This window comes from Bos taurus, chromosome 7 (genome assembly GCF_002263795.3).
Source record: "Bos taurus isolate L1 Dominette 01449 registration number 42190680 breed Hereford chromosome 7, ARS-UCD2.0, whole genome shotgun sequence".
Classification (NCBI taxonomy): Eukaryota; Metazoa; Chordata; class Mammalia; order Artiodactyla; family Bovidae; genus Bos; species Bos taurus.
The window spans coordinates 108,113,362-108,127,110 of record NC_037334.1 but is presented as its reverse complement, the minus strand read 5'-3'; the positions used below and the strand labels follow the sequence as shown (position 1 = coordinate 108,127,110).

At 40.3% G+C, this 13,749-nt stretch overlaps 1 protein-coding gene and 1 non-coding gene across 5 annotated transcripts in view; both read right to left on the bottom strand.

Moving 5' to 3' along the window:
- FER (FER tyrosine kinase) overlaps positions 1 to 13,749 on the bottom strand; it is a 457,173-nt gene that overhangs the window by 157,276 nt on the left and 286,148 nt on the right. The window lies entirely within an intron of this gene.
- On the bottom strand, positions 13,302 to 13,374 carry TRNAG-CCC (transfer RNA glycine (anticodon CCC)). The gene has a single exon. It is a non-coding gene; the product is annotated as a tRNA-Gly (tRNA).

The following is a 13,749-nucleotide window of genomic DNA, read 5'->3' as shown; positions in this document are numbered from 1 at the left end:
GAAAATGGTAATTCTGTAAGAAAATGTGAATAATTCATATGTAAAAATCAGTTGTAAGAAATGAATTTAACTAACCAGGCTTATTGTCCATGTTTTACACAGTATTTCAAAGTAAATATAAGAATAAAATTTAAGTAAAGCAACAGAGATTAAAAGGTCCATTAAGAGTTAATCCAATTTTAGCACCATATTCTAAAAGCAGAATACCATGACCATTCTATTTGGTAACTCAAACCTTATTTCTTATTTCTCGTAAAACCTTTGGCTTTCAGAAATAAATTAGTCAATACAGATAAAAGTAGAAGCAGATGCTGAAACATAAAATAGCAATATTGATTAAAACGCTTCACAGAGTGAATTAAAGGTAAATGTTTTCTCTGAAACAAGGTTAAAATTCATAGCTAAGCCATCAGGTAATTTCTAAATTTATTCCTTATATTAGAGTGAATTTTTATATGTCAATCTTTCTTACAATGAAACATTTCACAATAAATACCAGAGAAAGCATTTACATCACAGAAATTCGTATAAAAGGAATGTGGAAGTTTATTCAATAGATTCTTTATAGACTAACTTCTACCTTTATCCATTCTAGTCCCAGAATTGCAAAAAGAAAATTAATTGTCTTGAGATTCATTTTTTTTTTTTTTTGCTTTCCTTTCCTGAAAGGAATGCAAATAAATGAGGCACAGAAGAGTGAAGAGTAGAACGCACCTGCCACTACCATGGTAAAATAACAACAAAAGGTAATTATACTCTTTTGGAAGAAAGCAGGACTTCTAAATTAGGCAGTCAAAAGGTCTGGTCTATTTCATATAATACATATGAATGGACTCCATACAGTCAAAGAGACTACTAGGAAAGATTTTTCCAGGACTCACTTTGAGATACAATATAATACACAAGAAGATACAGAACAGTCTGGAATACACCAGGCTATGGCAGGTTACTAAAACAAAGCCAAACAGTGAAACAGCATGTTGGGGAAACAATGGAAGCCGAGATACAACTCAGCCTGGCTCTGAATCCATCCTGATTTTATATTTATACACACACACACAAACACACACTGAGTTGCACTAGAAATTCCAAGATACGTGGATTCAAAGGTAAGTTAAACACAGTTCCTGTTCTCAAAGGCTTTAATACAAGCATATGAGAATAGAGAGTCAGAAGAGCTAGAACACTGAGATACATATGGTCTATATAAAGACGCATAAAAAGGCTTCTCAGAAGAGGTAGAAAGGTTTCTCAGATTTCTCAGAGTAACTTTTTGTTAACCTCCCACAAGCTACTAAACTATGAAAACCATAAAGTTCCTGCTTTAGGTGTTCAGAAGTTGCTTACAGTGCTTGCTACTCCCTACGATCCTTAAAAAGATAAAGGTTAAATGGAAGCTATTTGGGGTGAAAAAGAAAAGCACAAGAGGTATGCGTACCTTTGCAGGAGTGAAACACAGGGGTTGGTCAGGGATCCCAAAGTTTCTTTATCTGTAGCTGATGATTGTCATCATTCCACTGATACTAACTTCCTTCTTCTAGAAACTAGATGGTCTGTTTTCTAATTCCATTCCCCAAAAAATTTCTCCTAGTAGACCAGGCAGTAGTCTCTGATATAAGCCATAAAAGTCATCACTTCATGGAACTCAATGTTACAACTACACTGGAGGGGAAAAGATGAAACGCTAGGGAAATACACAGTTCTGGAATTTCAAGACAGACTCAAAACATAAGGGTATATTCTATTAGACACTTATGACAAAGTGGTTACAACCCAAACATTAAATACATGAGCAATAAATTTAAGAATCCAAATGTAATTGCAAGCACTGCCTCTCTAAGAAAGTTCATCTCCAAAGAATAAACTTTTAGAGTGCACTCTGTTCAAAATGTTAAAGCCTAACATGAGTGATAGATGTTAAAAGTCAGAAAAAGTAATCCATATTGTATTTGAGAACTTAGGAAAAAAAATTCATGAAAGAAGTAAAAAAGAAAACTCTTGAACAGGGTTATAATTCTGATACACTAAAAGGAGAAAATAACTTCAGTAAATACACAGGAAAAAGTACAGATTGTCTAAAAAGAGTGAATACACCAATCTTGTGTTGTTTAGTCACTAAGTCATGTCCAACCTTTTTGAGACCCCCTGGACTATAGCCCACCAGGCTCCTCTGTCCACGGTATCTTCCAGGAAAGAGTACTGGAATGGGTTGCCATTTCCTCCTCCAGGGAATCTTCCCAACTCGTGCGTCCTGCATTGGCAGGCTGATTCTTTACCACTGAACCACCAGGGAAGCCCTCACACCAATATTGTAGACCCCTAAGTTTTTAAAGGCAGTAGTATTGGGTATGGCAAATAGATGGGGAAACAGTGGAAACAGTGAGAGACTTTACTTTTTTGAGCTCCAAAATCACTGCAGATGCTGACTGCAGCCATGAAATTAAAAGATGCTTACTCCTTGGAAGGAAAATTATGACTAGCCTAGACAGCATATTACAAAGCAGAGACATTACTTTGCCGACAAAGGTCCATCTAGTCAAGGCTATGGTTTTTCCAGTAGTCATGTATGGATGTGAGAGTTGGACCATAAAGAAAGCTGAGCGCCGAAGAATTGATGCTTTTGAACTGTGGTGTTGGAGAAGACTCTTGAGAGTCCCTTGGACTGCAAGGAGACCAAACCAGTCCATTCTAAAGGAAATCAGTCCTGGGTGTTCACTGGAAGGACTGATGTTGAAGTTGAAACTCCAATACTTTGGCCACCTGATGCAAAGAGCTGACTTACTTGAAAAGACCCTGATGCTGGGAAAGATTGAAGGTGGGAGGAAAAGGGGACAGAGGATGAGATGGTTGGATGGCATCACCAACTCAGTGGGAATGGGTTTGGGTGGACTCCGGAAGTTGGTGATGGACAGGGAGGCCTGGCGTGCTGTAGTTCATGGGGTCACAAAGAGTCGGACATGACTGAGCGTCTGAACTGAACGGATAGAAAAACTAGAGATATACTTTCTGACCAAAACAATGGAGAGCTTTAAGTACCAAGCAATCTAGTATTCACTGAATCTTATACCCAACTGTCTCTAAACTTTTATCACTCATTTTTTTTTAATGTGATGTAGTCCCTGGGCAAATGGTGTAAATACATTTGTCCCTGCTGCTTTTCATTAAGCACAACTATAAACCAGGAAATGATAAAGAGACGATGAAAGAACTCTGAATGGAGATAAGAGGAAGGTGAGCTGCGTGGGACCGCAGGGATGGGGACACGGTTGCAGCAGGATGTCCCCCAAATGACAAAGGAGGCTTAACTCTCAGAGTGGCAACAGAAGACAGCCCGGGGGGCCCATTCCCCTCCAGGATCATACGTCTGTCCTGCCCAGCATCAGATAAACCCAGCACCACCTGCAAGGGGCCAGCGGGGAGCTCGGCAGATACAAGCAGTCAGGGCCAACCTGCTCTTTCCCACCGGGGCTGAGACTCCCTGCCCTGCCAAGAAGTATGGAGGCAGCTCCGAAAACAAGGGCAGGAGGGATCCCAGAACAACAGTGGCCAAGACTGGGAAGTCTTTGGTCCCAGAGACCTGATATTCCTCTTCCAGACCAAGAATTACCAAAGTAGTTAGGCTGCTGGTGAGGGAAATGCTGCCAGACAAAAACAGACTCGCCTGGGAAGCCTCTGTCCCCACAGAGCTAAGACTCCTATCTCCTTCCCAGACAGGGGCAGCTGGCGCTGGAAGGGAACTGACAGAACCCGACCACAGGCAGCCAGCCCGTGAAGGGCTCTCTGTTCTTACGGGCAGCAGAGTTCAGCCAAATAAGCACCAGGCAGCCTACATGCCTGACACATGCCTGACACTGTGGCCCACCACAGGGAGAGGAGCAGGTGGAAACCAGGTAAACCAGCAAAGCAGAGTCACACCACAAAGGCTCCAAAAAGCAAATGGTCGCTTAAACCACAACCTGCAAAAGCAAGCCAGGTCTTACAAGCCAAACCTAAACCAGGTGACCGCCTGTAAAAACAGAAGATTTAAATAGGACCCAGAGTCTCCCAACAAAATAAAATGTTCAGAGTACAGCACAGAATCATCCATCAAACCCACAGCCAAGGAAATCACAACCTGAATGAGAAAAGACAGTCAACTGACATGAAAACTGGGACAGATCAGATGTCGGGATCATCTTGCAAGAATTTCAAAGCAGCTACAAGAATACTTCTACAATCAAACTCTCTCGAAATAAAAACAGATTAACTCAGCAATGGAAACAGAAGTTATAAACCAGAAAAGTGAAAATCATAATACTAAAAAAATTCAGTAACAAAAATAAATTGACGGAATGAGGAATTCAGTAAAATGAAGATGACAGAAGATAGAATCACTGGACTTGGCCACAGACCAATAGAATTTACTCACTTTAAACAAAGAAAAAAGTTTTTAAAAAGGAACAGAGCCTTGGCGACGCATGGGACAATAGAAAAGGCCCAACCTTTGTATAAGTCTCAGAAGGAGGGGAAAGACAGAGTGTGTGTAATGCTGCAAAAGCACTGAAACAAGTAACGGTTGAAAATTTTCCAAATTTGCTCAAAGACACAAATCTACAAATTCAAGAAGCTGAAACAAATTTACATAGGATAAACCCAAAAAAATCAGTTCAACTGAGACATAAAATTACGCTCTGAAAATTAAGGACAAAGAAAAAGTCTGGATTCAAAGGCAGATTTCTCCCTCTGAAGCTATGGAGTTCAGAAGGAGGTAGCACAGTTTTTCAAATGTTGAAAGAAAAGAACTGTCCATTACCACTACAGGTGACAAAACTATCTTTTAAGAGTAAAGAAAAAAAAGACATTCTTGGATGAAGGAAAACTAAAAGGATGTGATCAAGAATAAATATAAACAGAGTTGTAATATTTTCTCTCTACTCCTCGATGAATAGTTTTGTGTACCCCAGATACTACAGACAGCAGAATGTTAGTTAGGATAGGCGAGACATAGAAAAAGTAACTCATGGGACAATTCCCCTTCAAATTTCATTTAATTCCATGTGAGGAAAGAGTTAACATGCATGTTAACTTTAGCATGTTAGTTTTAGCATGTCAGTTTCACCTGGCTCCTGCTTATCTAGACAGCATACTCTTAAAGCTGAGAACTTCTGCAATGTTCAGATGTTACTGAGTAATGTTAGTCTACATGCCTGAAACGGCGGGTCAAGACAAACACGCTGTTGGCTTGTTTAAAATAAACCTGGAGTCGCTCTGTGCATCTGGTGTGGCTTGAGGTCCTCACCATGGCTGGTCATGAAGCAGGTATGTGGTCCATTCCCTTGGAGAATTCTGGACTTCAAGACTCAGAGTATATCTCTGAGTATGTCTCTTCCTGAGTATATCTCTGCAGTTTGTAGGTGGAAAGACATGCCCATAAATAGAGCAAGAAATCCTGAGCTTGACCACTCCTTTGCCATTCCTGCCGTCTCACTTGTACACTCTGCTATAATAAATCTTGGCCTTGAGTATAACTCCCTATTAAGTCATGTAAGACTTTCCAGTGAAAGCGTGAACTCGCGGGTGGTAGCCGAGCTATCAAGACACCCTGGGGGCTTGCAGGTTCTGAGAGCTAGATTCCTCAGGTAGCAAGTGGCAGAAACACTGTTTGAACCCACAACTTTCTGACTCTGCAGGCTATGTCCTTTCTAACAAACCATGCTGCCATCCAAGATAGAGTAATACATTGAAAGCAATGCATAGACTCTTTAAACTTCAGAGATTGACTATCATGCAATGTAAGTCACTCAGTTGTGTTCGACTCTTTGTGACCCCATGAACTAACTAGTCCATGGAATTCTCCAGGCCAGAATATTGGAATGGGTAGCTGTTCCCTTCTCCAGGGCATCTTCCCAACCCAGGAATCGAAACCAGGTCTCCCTGAAGGCAGATTCTTTACCAGCTGAGCTACCAGGGAAGCCCATCATGCAATTATCAGTTTTAATTAACTGAAACACAATGGGTTGTACGTTCTATTTCAAATTCTAGTTCTAAAAGATTTCTGACTTACGTTTCATATACTTGTTTTCAGCAAACAATGCCTATGTAATCCAATCATAGATTGCTCTTCATTCATTGAACTGACTACATTATATCTAATTTAAAGCCTTACATTTTGCACATTCACAGTTTGGGGATCAAAAAATAAGGCCACTATAAAAATTTTAAGTTGCAATTAAGTAAAACGACACCACATAGCTGACAAAATTATGAATCAATTTTGTAAAATTTTTGTATAACCTATAATAATGACTTCAGTCTTCAGACCACTTATTCCGACTAGATGAGATATGACAAAAGTTCCATTTTCTCATGGTAACTATCAATTTTTCTATAACGTTTAAAGAAATAAAAAACAAGAAAAAATTAAGTCATACCAATAATATTTTCCACTTTCAGGAAAACTCTAGGCTTTTGTAATCCTTCATCTTTGCACATGAATAGGTATAATAGAAGGCATAAGCTATAAAAATAGCTGCAAATAAGAAACAATGACAGCTTGAAAACGTTAAAACCCGAAATCGGAGAGAATTACTGTGGCTTCACAAAGTAGCTATTTTAAATGACCTGAGCAAGGTAGTGAATAAGCAACTTCCCCTTTGCTCTCCTGTGGAGGATCACCAGCCGCCGCCTGCCTGGGCCACAGGGGCCTAATTGGGCTTCCTGGTGGCCTGCCACAGGCTGCAGATGGTCCTTACTTGCTATGCCAATTAATCCCCGCCAAACTGCTCTGTGATGGCTGTACATCTCTTCCTACAGTTATCCTTTTAAAGAGCTTTACAGGGATACAGGGACCTATCTGAAATTAGATTAAGCAGATAACTCAGTGATTAAGAGCATGCTTTAAATGAATAGTCAGTTCTCCAGGACGAAAACCCACCTAAAATATAACCAGGGATACCACAAACAATCTTAGCTATTACCATATCCTTCCCATATTCAAAATTCAATAAAAGGAGTTCTTCCATAGGGTGAGAAGAGATAAATTTTAAAGCTATATTTTCACTTTTATTTTTTTTTAGTAATGACTTCTACCTTAACCAATTACAGGACAACTCACTAATACAGTAATACAACCTATTCCCAAGCAAGAGCCAAGTAATACAGGTCCAACTTAAAAGTTAGTTACCCAAAACAGTGAAAACATAAGCTTTATCCATCCATGGTCAAGTGGATGGAAATAACCATCCAGGATAATGGATTTTTTTTAAGGCAAAAAACACAGACTTTAAGAAGAAAACTAACTACAATTTAGATTCACAATTTACAATTTACTGAACACCTAAAGCAGATAAATTTCTGAACATATTGACAACATGAGCTTTTATTTTGAAGCCACAAGCCCAACTATGATCTTTAGGAGGAATTAATTATTAACAGAATGCCACAATACAGGACATAAAATGATTGTCAGAGTCTGTAGTTTTTCTGCTGTTCATACTGAGAAGTAATTGTTCTCTCTACTTTTCTCTTCGACACAGCTTTTCAGTCCGTCTGCTTCATTACCTGCTCGGCCTGCTTAGCACATTTGTTCCACTCAAGGTCACAGCCACGGCGTATTTTTAGAGTCCAAGGATTACTCAGAATTTGATCAGCTTTGTCATTAAAGTTATCAGGGTTGCTTTAGAATAAAAATCCTCATTGACAAGTATGCAAAGAAGTCTGCCACTATGGACTCCGCTTGAATAGCTTTTAGTAATTGAATACCTGTTAAATACTCTACAAATTAATGCTAAATAATTCAAAAGTTCTTTGCTCCCAATGGTTATTTGGGAAAGACTTCTATTTGTCACCTTAGCAAATATTTCATTATTATATCTGCAGGTTTCATAAAATACTTTCGTGTATGGTATACTTTTGTCTTTCAAAGGGAAACTTAATTCTTACTTTTAATTCATGTCTACTCAAATCCCCTACTTATAAACTTCTGTTCCTATTAGTATACTATTAATTGAAAAAAGGTTGTATAACTTTCTGTAGACATTAATATCTTCCAATTCATTTTTCATCTGAACCTTAGAACATCTCATTTTTCTTGACGAAAACTCACAGCTAAGTCACCCTCCAAAGGGATACATGCAGCTGGAACAAGTAAAGAAACATGCTGATACAGACCCTTTTCACGTTCTGGAAACTAAACGACCAAAAATAGCCAGCTAGAACAATATGCAGGTTCAACGTGGTCTATCAAATTCCTGCAAGACACACCTTGTTCTTCATCCATTCATACCACCATTATGTCATGGATAATTATCCCTTTTGCTGACGGAACTGAGTTTAGCAAACACACTGTGAAAGGGCAGGGGTGCATTAAAACGACAGCAGAGTATAGATTCTGCTCTTGGAGCTTGTAATCCAGTGAGAACAGGAGAAACAGACTGTGTGGTACCTTTATCCCTAGAGAACGAGAGAGAAAACTTCTAGCTTTTTCTGTCTAGTCTTAGCCCCTACCCGTGCTTCTCCCTACCCCACACCCTGGCCACTGAGCTGAGTCCCTCTCAGGAGAGTTTGGCTCTCTCCCCAGTGCCCCCTGAGCAGGAAGAGGCGTGTCTGAGAGGAGTGGGTTGGAGCCTGCCCTCTGGGCCCCGTGTCCAGTCTGCATGGAGGGCGGCAGCCTCACAGGCAAGACATGCAAGGGGTGCCTCTCGCCCTCTTCTCAGGGTGATGGGGACGGGGGTCAGTGGAGTGACTTCTGATCCAGATACTGGTGAAGGGGGACTCAGTGGGGCTGAGGACAATTCCATGGGATTGATCAGAACGTTCCTCAATGGGTCCAAAGGCTCCAGAAACGCGGTGATCTAAGTCACTGCAGCACGAGCCCCCTGTGCTCTGCAGCGGTGGAGCCAAACTGCGTGGGCTTTACCCAAGGCTGTGCAGTACTACACCAGCGACCTCCCCTCTCGAAGCCCCATCTCCTACCTTACAGTGAAGGCAAGAACAGCAGCTACCGTACAGAGTGGCTCCAAATACTAATGAGATTTTTAAAGAGCTCAGCACAGTGCTTGACACACAGGAAGCGTTTACCGAACACTAAGCATTCTCCTTGCTCAGAATCCCTCAAACATCTGGGAAAAGGGCAGTCTGTCATCTCTCACACTCATCTACCTCCAGCGCCTCGACTCCCCTCTGAAGCAAACCATGATCCTGTTTGGACCTTCCTTCCCTCAACGAGCATTTATCAAGTATCTGTTGAGTGACCATCACTGTGCTGGGCATTGGCTAAAGAAGGTGACAGAAGCCAGCCCCTCTTCTTGAGAGCAGGACGAAGTGAAACACGTTTGCAAATTACTAAGTAAATTAAAAAGCGCCAACAATACTGAGATAATGAATAAAGTGGAGATAGCTATTTAAATAGACTGGCATTTAAACTGAGTCTGGGACCGGGCAGAGACAAGGAAACGATATTCCAGACAGAAGGCACAGCTGGAACAAAGGCTCTAAGTCATGGGGAGAGCGTGGTATGTCCAAGAAACAGAGTCCATGTTGACCCTTTGGGTTCTCCACGTGGACATACAATTATATATTTGACATCTGTATCTGAACGTGTGATCCTATCTCAAACTAACCATGTTCATAGCAGAACTCTACTCTTCTCTCCAAAAACTGTGTTCTCACAGTGTTCCCCATCTCAGTGTTGATGAGCTAACCAGTTCTTCAAACCAAAAATCTTAAGAGTTGTTCTGGACTCTATTCTCTGCCTCGTCTCCCATAGACAACCCACCAGGACATGTTGAGTCTACTTCCAAAAGGTAACACATCTACCTTCTGTCCGTCTCGAGTCCCACCACTGAAGACCAAGTAAACATCATTTCTCCCCGAGAGCACTGTAAGAGTCCTTCAGCCTGATTTCTTGCTTCTATCCTTACCTCATAAATATTCTGAATGCAGGAGAGAGTTGCAAATAATCTTTTAAAAAATGTAATTAAGAACTGCCTTCCCTTTTATTAAAAATCTCCAATAACATTGCACTGGTCTTAGAATGAAATGCAGACTCTGTCCCACAGCACAGCAGGACAAGACCTGGGTCCCACAGTTCTTACACTGATCTTATCCCACTCCCCGTTTTGAGGGCTTTCTTACATTCTTTATACAGACTACGTCTCTGGTTATTGTTGATTTTGAACTCTGTACTGTGAAGTCACTCTACCTAGAACTTACTCATCAATGTAACTTTAACCATAGTTAATGCATTTCATGTTCCAGGTCTTTGAGTCAAACTGTATCTTTTCAAAGAAACTGTATCTGACCATCCAATCTAAAATGGACTCCAAATGACAGTATACTATTTCTCTATTATGTCATTGACATTTTGAGGACCCAGTATCACTTATCCAAACATGTAAAAGTTATTTATTTATTCTATTAACAGACTGTTACATAAAACACGTTCTATTATATTCCACTGACAAATGTGCCTCCCCCAATATGTGGAGCGTGGTGAAAAGATGCCCATTAAAAAGGCTTACTCGAAGAAGAAAACATTCGATGCTGTAAGAATGTTTTACAGTCTTATTCTCTAAGTTTGCTGCGTCTGTTCCCACTAGTGATCCCACTGCACTTCTCAAGGACCTGGCATGTACACACCTGTGGACACCCCCTTCTGAGCATCCAAGCTGCTCCTGCGTGTGCTGTCAACAGGCACCTGTCGGTCACTCTTCAGACGGTCTATCCTTGAGAGCGTGGGCCTGGATGGGCCATGGAGGCTGGTTCAGGGGCAGCGGGGTTGGGTATCTGAAGCCCTCCAGGCCCTGAAAGGGAATCGACCAACTCTGTGTGGTCCCACAGTCCGCATTCCGGGGACTACGAGTGCCTCGACTGCAGGCAGAGCACAACTGGCGGAGTGCCAGCGCAGAGCCACAGAAGGAGCTGTGTAAAGTCTTCCTGGGTCTAAGGATCTCACCAGTTCACCTGTTTCCTTTTTAGCAACATTAAGCTATAATTCTTTTAACTCATCTGTTTACTTTTATGTATGCATGTGTGCATGCGTGCTAAGTCATTTCAGTCACTCTTTGTGACCCCATGGACTGCAGCCCACCAGGCCTCTCTATTCGAGAGATTCTCCAGGCAGGAAGACTGGAGTGGGCTGCCATGACCTTCTCCAGGGGATCATTCCAACCCAGGGATAGCGCTCACGACGTCTCCTGTGTCTCCTGCACTGGCGCCACCTTGGGAAGCCTACTTTTCTGTATCTCCTCCTCTAAAAGGTTAGCTGCCTGCTTATAGGAGCTTTGTCTGGCTGGTAATGTCTGACACATACATCACTGCTATTTCATAACTATTTGCTGGATTATAGTTCTTACAATGATAACAGGAAAATGCAACAACTTTTAGAAAAAATGTTTCAAAAGGTCATGTTTGCAAATAAATACTGACCAAATCTGGACTTCCCTGGTGGCTCAGGGGTAGAGAATCTGCCTGCCAATTCAAGAAATGTGGGTTTGATCCCTGGGCTGGGAAGAAGGAAATAGTAATCCACTCCAGGATTCTTGCTGGGAATCCCATGGACAGAGGAGCCTGTGGGCTACAGTCCATGGGGTTGCAGAGAGTCACACGTAAATTGGTGACTAAACAATGACAAACAACTTACCGAATCTAAGAAAACCAAGCGCTGCCTTTCAACTAATCTTAACTGTGTAAGATTCACAGTTTAGTAAAAGTTATCTATTACTGTTTTATAAGATGGCATATATGTTATCCTAAAGCCTTAGGAGTTTTATAAAAAATTGAGATAAATACCAAGAAATCTCTCATTATAAACTAAAGACTAATGGAAAGGTGGACGACAGGATGAGATGGTTGAATGGCATCACCAACTCAACGAACGTAAGTTTGAGCAGACTCTGGGAGATTATGAAGGACAGGGAAGCCTGGCATGTTGCAGTTCATGGGGTCGCAAAGCATCGAACATGCCTTAGCAACTGAACAACATCAATAGGTAGGAAGAAACTGGCCAATAAAAAAGTTTACTTTAATATTCTATTTTACCCTCAGCATATGCAGAATCGTTCTTCCACTAAATCATTAGAAACTAAAAATGAAAAGCAATTTCTGCTTGTGAGTCAAATTTTCCTTAAATGACTTGTTAACTACTTAAACATACCACTATACTATCCATTTTGTATTAAATTGTATATCTTCACAGAAACTAAGTTACTTGATTTCAAGATGAAATATTCAAGAAAATTCCACAACAGAGAATCCAATATTAAAGCCCCTGATATTACTGTTATTCACATCAAAGAAAACTTTAAAAAGGCAGATGGTTTGCCAAAATTTAATTTTACAGTGCTCCTGCATACCAGCTAAAAACCTAAGTTTGTTAATTATAATGGTAATAAACAGCACTGGGTAGAACAAAAAGTCATTTGTTTCTTTGAATCTAATCATGAGGTGGGTGTGAAATATTTTGGCATGTATGCCACAGACATATTAAAGTAGCTACACTACAATCATTTTACTCAATATGTGAAGCAAAATACTGAAAATAATTCGAATTGAAAAAAACACAACAGATTGAAAGGAAAGAAGCTAATCAATAGAAGCTATCTCTAGGGTTTGAGTAGTAATAATTTTCTTCTTTAAATTTCACTTTGACTATAGACTGCCCATATTATCAGAAAAATCAAATGATTTCTTATGAAAGAAATAGAGTGAATGAAACTGGTAGTTGGAATTAATGCAGTTCAAATTATGTTAATTTCTTTGAGTAAACTGAATAAATTTATGGTAAAGAAAAAAAGGAAAATAAAGGTAGAATATTCCAGGCTACAGGTATACTGAGACCACGACAGTCTGTATGTTATGAAGGTACTAAAAATGCCATTTGACTCAAGAGTATTCCTACACTGTGGCAGAGACCAGAGACACGACCAAATATGCACTCTATTATTTATGACTGTAAAGCAATATCACTGATTCTAAAAACACAGTTTCTAAGTAAACCTACTCCAAAAACACTGCTCTTGGTAAAAACAACTCTGGCAATCCATTTTAAAAACTGCCTTCAGAACTTAAGAATGTATCCAATGTTAGCAGATACCAACCTATGGAAATGGAATTTGTAAAGACAGTAATTAAGAGCCAAATCTGGTGGATGTGGTAGGTGGTAGGTAGGCCAAACCTGCTAAAAAACAACTTGACTGCCAAGTAGTGAGACCCATTTTGTATTGGTCGAAATGTTACCTTTAAGTCAAACCCCAAAGAAATAATTTTTTAAAATATTTATTTATTTGGCTGTGCTGAGTCTTAGTTGCAGCATATAGAATCTATTCCCTGACCAGGGATAGAACCCAGGTCCTCTGCGTTGGGAGCACAGAGTCGTAACCACTGGACCACCAGGGAAGTCCCCAAAATAAACAAACTTTAAAGCATTTTTAGGAAAGCAGCACAGCGGTTAGAATTTTTTGTTCTCCAAAATTATCTTGATGAAAAGCGTAAATCATTATCAGAATTCTTTACATTGGTCTTAGAAATTTACAGAAGCAGCTTTATAGCTGTATTTATATGTATAGGTATAAGCTAACAGTGGAAACCGTGTCAGACTTTATTTTTCTGGGCTCCAAAATCACTGCAGATGGTGACTGCAGCCATAAAATTAAGACACTTACTCCTTGGAAGGAAAGTTATGACCAACCTAGATAGCATATTCAAAAGCAGAGACATTACTTTGCCAACAAAGGTCCGTCTAGTCAAGGCTATGGTTTTTCCTGTGGTCAT